Source organism: Mustela lutreola, chromosome X, assembly GCF_030435805.1.
Source record: "Mustela lutreola isolate mMusLut2 chromosome X, mMusLut2.pri, whole genome shotgun sequence".
Lineage (NCBI taxonomy): Eukaryota > Metazoa > Chordata > Mammalia > Carnivora > Mustelidae > Mustela > Mustela lutreola.
Window position 1 is genome coordinate 64890505 of NC_081308.1, and position 7208 is coordinate 64897712.

Below are 7208 nucleotides of genomic sequence, written 5' to 3' on the forward strand. Positions count from 1 at the left end.
CCTCCCCACTTTTCTCCCACCAACGTATCCCTGTCCCACACACCTAGCCTTGCAGGGAAATGAAAATAAACAGCAAGGGTTAACTAGGTCCATTCCCTTTCAGAAGCAACACATCATGATAAGAGTCAATTTTACCACCTGACACCCTATTCACTTATAACACGGTTATAATGAGTTCTCCAGGTATCAGTGTCATAAATACATGTACTGAAGTCACTTAGGCCATGACGACTTAAAAAGACTTTGTCTTCAAAGACAGTATTTTGTCAGTTTGTCAAAAAGGAGTATAAATTCTTACCTATAAGCACTACAAGGAGTCATATACCTATGAAGTCACCAATCTATATTTAGGTATTTAGCCATTCAGAATTCTAGGATTACCAAAGATCCATTCACCCAGTCAGGATTCTTTAATTATATAATGTGACTTCCTGCCTGAATACATCCTACTTCCCACATACTTACAAAAAAGTTTTGTTATGCCTTACTCCTACACCTCCCCCATACCTCAATAGTTTTTTGCTTTTTTTTTTTTTTTTAAGATTTTATTTATTTGCTTGACAGCGACAGGGCAAGAGAGGGGACATAAGTAGGGGAAGTGGGAGAGGGAGAAGCAAGCTTCCCACCAAGAAGGGAGCCCAGTGCGGAGCTCAATCCCAGGACCCTGGGATCATGACCTGAGCCAAAGGCAGACACTTAATGACTGAGCTACCCAGGCACACTGCTTCTCACTTTTTTTCTACTGGGTTTGTACTTCTCAGTATCCCTGGCCAAAATCACTGAAGGAATAAAGAAATGAGACCTCAAACCATTTATCCATGGTGGATGATTAAGGTAATTTAAAAAGAGAGAGAGAGAGAGAAATTACTAGTGAACCTAAGAATACTGAGGTAGAACTTGTCACATCAAAATACAAAACTTTCAAAACAGTACATTTTATTTGACATTAGACAACATTCCCCAATTTCTCTCAGCTGTGACATGTAGATGGCTTTACATTGTTTTTGTGGTCACTCACGCTGAGCAAGGTTTTTCAATCTTCAAAACACTCAAAACTCAAAGATACTGCATTTCACATTAGTTCACAAGTCCAAGTGTATCTTTATCAGAGTATTTGGCATAGATTCCCTTTTAGGTAGAAAGGTAGAGACGAGGCTATTTCTTTAAAGACGGCTTTGTTCATTTATGCCATAAAAATCAGATGACAGCATGTTCTTATTCTTATCAGTAGCAGTCTTAGGATGCCAGAAACTGTGAAAGGAAGGCTTTTAGTTACTTTCTCCTTTCCAGTTTCCAATAATGTAATTCCCGACCCCAACCTGAAAATAGGAGCATTACAGAATCCAGCTGGCACCACATATTAAAAGCCAAATGTTAGAATTTAGTTGATAAATATATAGTCCAAAATTGTTTCTCAAAAACTTATAGAAGTGAGTGGTAACAAACTACTGTGTCCTCATTTCAACAATGACCAGTTATTGGAATTGAATTAAACTAAAAAAAAAAAAGCAATCTCCTAGTTAGACTTGGAGGTAATGCTCTTAAAACCAATTCAAAACACAAGGAGGCTGCCCTTCAAAATGCTTTGACCTTCTCTTTCACTCTTCCTCCTAATCCCACCCTCTTGTGAGTGATTTAAAAATAGAAAAGGTCAAAGCCCAGTTGGGCACTAGAATGAGGGTTGTTTTTTTTATCATTTACCTCCAGTTTTTGCCAATTACTTCCAATTTCTATTATTTTTAAAATTAAAACATGCTAAAATTAAGCTACTTTTATTCACTGATATAATTCCACTATAAGAGATCCTTTCTTCGACATGTTTTGATGGTTAAGTTGCAAACCTGGTGCAAAAGAAAAATCATGTCTCTCCCATTATGTTATATACCATCTGAAGACTGTTCTTCAAAGAGATCTATTTAGGCAGAGTATATCTATCAAAAAGCAGGTAAAATTGATAAGTGCATTTCAAAACCTATTGTGGCCTGAGTATGAATGTCTCCCCAAGGCTGGTACCAATGAGACTGGGGTTTGAGAATTAGTTGTTTTTCATCCCTCCTTCTGCCTAGCAGGGGTCACAGCCATTTCTCCTGAGAGATGGGCCAGGGAAAATAAAGTGTCTACTATAAGGGAACTTCCTCACACTTAATGAGCTAGCCCAATAGAAAACCCTGCTTATTGTAGTGGCCAGAATGGTAGAAGAAGTACAGAACAGGAATTAAAACCCACATTATTAAGGGTCTAGCCATGCCCCTAATCAGAAAACAGTCTGAAAGGAAAGTTTTTTAAAAAGTCCTCTAAGAAAACATTCATTTTTTTCATGTCTCTGGAAGAACTGGAAACATAAAAAACCTTATATATAACAGACACTCAAACATACTTATAGAATGAATAAATGAACTATGTAGAATGAACATACATACATGTATGTATGAACATACATGTAGAATGAACAGTAACTTCTTATATTCTAGTCTCCAAGGTAATAAAAAAAAATCAAGTTTCTTTCAGTTATGATCTTTTTCGTATTCTGTCTAGCAATTAACAGAATACCTTGAAAAAGACACTTCCATTTAAGGAAGAATTTCATTCCAATTTTTTGTTTTGTTCTGTTTTACTGCATCTCCAAGATAAACTAAATGCATTTTATACCAGATCTGCTCCAATTTAACATCACTTTCAGTGTTAGTATGAACGAATACAAAGTCTCCTCTTATTCCCACTCTACAAAACATGCCAAAGAGAAGGTGGCCATTTGTTCTCAGTGTCTTAATATCACAGCTGCTCAGTAATATTTTTCAAGTAAAGAACTGCAGTCTCATTAAATTTGCTCTTGTGTTTCCATCATAGACTAGTGAGATTAAATTACATTTTGGCCTAGGACTTTTTAATTTCTTAATTCTCAGCATTTAAGAACATACTTTATTCAGGGTAAATAAATTTTTGCACAAAATATGGAAAATGTAGGAAAAAAAAAATCTATTGCTTCCTGACTCTAAGCCAGGTCAGTGAGCAAATATTTTTAAAACCAGTAATTTCATCTTAATTCTCATCTTATATCATTCATCTATAAAAAAAAAAACAGATATTAAAGTAATGAATTAAAAGACAAGCCCTAAGCACCATTGTATCAGCCTTCTGGATTTAAACTAGTTCAATGATCAAGTGACACTGGGACGTTCTAGAACTAGGAATAATTCTTCATTTAATATTAAAAGAACCATGTCTTATTTTTCTATTTTTTTCATATCTAAGGCATGTCAACATGCATTTTCTGGATGAGACCCACTCAACTAATTTATCTAGCATAATATGTTCCAGAAAACAGGCACTCAAATATTTGCTCAAAACTCAGTATTTTCTTATCTTCATCCATAATAGGTATTCTAATGCCCTTTAGACTTGGCCCATTTCACTTCTCTTAAGACCTACAATGATATATTATTCCACATGAAAGATGCTCTATTTATCAAATGAATCTAAAAGCAAAGCCATTTGATTATACTCCTGAGCCATTTATTTTTTACTCCTTTAATGACTCAAGCCAGGCCAGGGTAGATTGAATTCATCACCACATTCAGCATTCAGCATTTTAAAGACTGATAGAGAACTGCTAACACCTTGCTTCTTAAAAATATTTTCCATCTCTTCCGCCAGGCCAGGGAGCAAGTACACCTCTGATTCAGATTTTATCTTTCCACAGAGGTCAGCATTTAGCATACTTCCTGGCACAATTCTATTTCCCCATGTTTTTATTAAATAAGCTTTGCAGTGCTTAAGTAACTTCCAGTCTGGATCTCCCACCTACTTCCTTATTTCCTCCAATGAACACCCCGTAAGGATAAAATCATTTTCATATCCTAGGGCATGCACAGTTCAGAGCCTCACAGAAAGTAACCACTATTCATTCATTAAGCCAAGTTATTTCCTTTTATCTATATAGAACAGCAGGCTGTGTAAATTTGAACAGATAATGAACTATTATATCCCCACTTGTTATCTCTGGGGATAAAACAAAATAATCAATGTTCACGCAGCAGATATTGTTTTTATATGTATGGCAGTGCAAAACTTATAAACTGATTTATATATTATCTGCTACTACCCAGGACACAATAAAGATGATTTATCTTCACATCTCCAATGACAAGCAAGGTCAGTGGCACATAATAGACAATTATTACCCCGTTTTTTCATTTATCAGATATTTAATCCTTTGTATATTATATTCAGTGTTCAATAGTTAACAATTTTTCCTCAAAATTTTTTCAACTTTCTTCATAGTATAATGATGGCTGTGATATAATTTTATAATCCTAGTACTAACTAGAAAATAAGTAGTTAGACTTATATGGTGCTTTAGAGTTCCTAAAATACTACACATGTATTGCCGTATCCTCAGCTGCAAGCACAATGAAATGATAAGTCTGTGTATCTCTTTACTGCCTATATTTTTACCTAGTAAGCATCTGATGATATTCATTCATTCAACAAGTATTTAAACCCTCAGTTTGTATAGCTATTTATACAACCTTCATCACAGTCAAGCACACAATGAGAATTTTGTAGAGAAAATGCCTATCGCATAGAAAGTTTTATTTACACAGAAACAGCTAATGTCTTGGATTTATATAGCACTGTAAAAAGTGCAAAGGCAATCTCAATCATTACATTTTCCTTTCACCTGGGAAAATATACTGGTGATTATTTAATTTGACATGACCAGTGAAGTCTTGATTAAAACAAGCAATATCTAATTTCTTACATCTAAATAGTCTAGGATATAAACCTCTTATTACATGAGAGCATTATCTTAGATTTCACAGTACCCAAACAGTACTGGCCCATAAAAGGCAATTAATATTCATCTACTCATAAACATGTAACCCACTGGTATATAATGCTTTAGTTTATAAGGCACTTTAATATGCACCTCACAATCTGAAACTTTTAATTCCATAATGAGAACACTTCTTTTCCTTTTGAAAATGGTATGGTAAAGTGCTCACAACACTGTTTGCAGTATATTTTACGGTTTCAAAGCAGTTTCCATGCATTTGCTTCTCTGCTACCTGGAATACTGTATTTTTGCTTAAAATTACCAGAGTAGCGGAAACACAATAGCCACAAATACAGGAGTTATTCATTTATCAAACAATTCCTAATATCTGCATGGTATTACATACTTCTAACAAAGTACTTTATTCAGGCTTCTTTTAATCTTTGTATCTATAGCGCCTAGTACAGTAGAATGTAGATACTATGTAATCGATATTCATCCATCAACTCTGAAACTCTTTAATCTTTAAATGTTTTATAGTTTATAAATCACATTCACGTATTTTTCTTCAAGTCACCCAGATGTAATCATGAATAAATACTGCATCCTGAGTGTACAGGGACCGACACACAGAAATGATATTATTATTCAGCACATAGTCCCCAGTACTTACATCAGGGGCTATAAAAACTATGACCCCCCCAGACCAAATCTACTTGGTTCACAAGCTAAGAATAGTTTTTCCTTTTTAAAGAGTTGTAAAAGAAAAACATGTGTCAGAGACCATATAGCCCACAAAACCTTAAGTATTTGCCATCTGACCCTTTATGTGCAGTGTGATAACTCCTGATTTACATAATGCTTAACAACTGACAGAGCACTTTAAATGTTAGCTGTGCATGACTGCCAATACACTATTAATGAGAATGCCTTCTTTTTTCTGTGTTTACAGTGCTTTCACATATATTCTCAGTTATTTAAATTATGGTAAGGGGGAGGGAAATCAAGGTAGGATTAAACCTGCTAAATATTTCCAAGTTCTCTCACCTTTAAGCCTAGAGGTGGGTATTAAATCCAGGAGAAGTGTTGGCACAATCTACCAAAATATTAGGCCACTACTATAAGCAGGGGGTTCAAAGTGTCTCCTTGGGGCTTCACTACATACCAGACCCAAGCATTCATTTTGTAACCATTACTAGGAATCCCAAGCTCACCCAAGCTCAAAGAAGAAAGGTGTTGCAGGTTGGTGCTTCTCAACAGTATAGCACATCTGGGTGTTTCTTATCTAATTCTTCTCATTGGCCTGGAACATCTCTTCACATTTCCTCTAGATAGTCTGGGACTTTTTCCCCCAAAAGCCTGATGCTTGCCTTTGCTCATCAGGCCAGAGCTTCTAAGGAAAAGGGAGGACTGAAATACAATGTTACCTATAATGCATCTTTCAAGGAGTGGAGGTGAAGAGAAATGGAAATTTAAAAAATAAACACTTAATAGCTCAAAACTGTGATAAAAACTGACTTAAGACTGGCCTGAGCATAATATTACCAATCTAAAGGTAATCTTAAGGTAACAGCAACATCAAAAAGGGCTCCTCAAAAGAAGTGAACTTAAATAAAAGCATAAGAACTGGAAAGGGAGAACTAAAAATGTTCAAGGGCAGAGAGGATAACAATAGAAAAAAAGATGGGGTTTAGTGTTTTCATCTCGGGATTTCCTTTGGTCTTGGGGCTTCTATCCTTCCCAAATTCTGTGTCATAGGCTTCTAGCTTCCCACCTAATTTAGTCTTGAGACATCGTTCTCTCTTTGGCCTTCTGTCCATCTAGATAAGCAGGAATCCAAGGTCTTTATGTGTGTCTAGAGCTTTCCATCCTTGGATCTTAGGTTTTTATCTGAATTCTTAGACCTTGTGTCTGAGGTCTCAGGTCTTCCATGGGTCTCAACACTTAGGCATACAGTCTCCCACTCTGGGTCTTTGGACTTCTGTCTAACTCAAGAACTGAATTTTCCTTCCAACTCAGTCAGGTGTTCTATCCAACAAAAGCCACCTTTTTACATCATAGCTGTCAGGGCTTTGATGGCCTCAAGCCTGAGGATTCCATCTATCTTGAAACACAGGTTTTTCCATGTCTGTCTTCAGGTTTCAAGTCTCAAACCATTTGTTTTTTACTTTGGGCCTTCTATCCATTACGGGCCTTCCACCTTCTGTCCATCATAGGTCTTGGATCATCCATCTCACAGGGTGTCCTGGCGTAATGACAGCTCTGCAATGTTTATTTTGATAGCTGCACTCTGTACCTATTGGGAAGGGGGTTAGGAAACCCCTTTGTCACAAACACACACACATGACCACACAGATGCACAAAATATGCAAGGAGAGAGGATGGCATAAAGCCAAAGAGGAGGGAACACAGACATATAAAGGGGCTGATA

The 7208-nt window shown here is 36.2% G+C and overlaps 1 long non-coding RNA gene across 1 annotated transcript; it reads right to left on the reverse strand.

The window, feature by feature from the left end:
• Positions 1 to 919: 919 nt before the first annotated feature.
• On the reverse strand, positions 920 to 7109 carry LOC131820870 (uncharacterized). Its single transcript, XR_009349816.1, has 2 exons — positions 5992 to 7109; positions 920 to 1251 (listed from the first exon to the last, which is right to left on the reverse strand). It is a non-coding gene; the product is annotated as an uncharacterized LOC131820870 (long non-coding RNA).
• Positions 7110 to 7208: the final 99 nt, after the last annotated feature.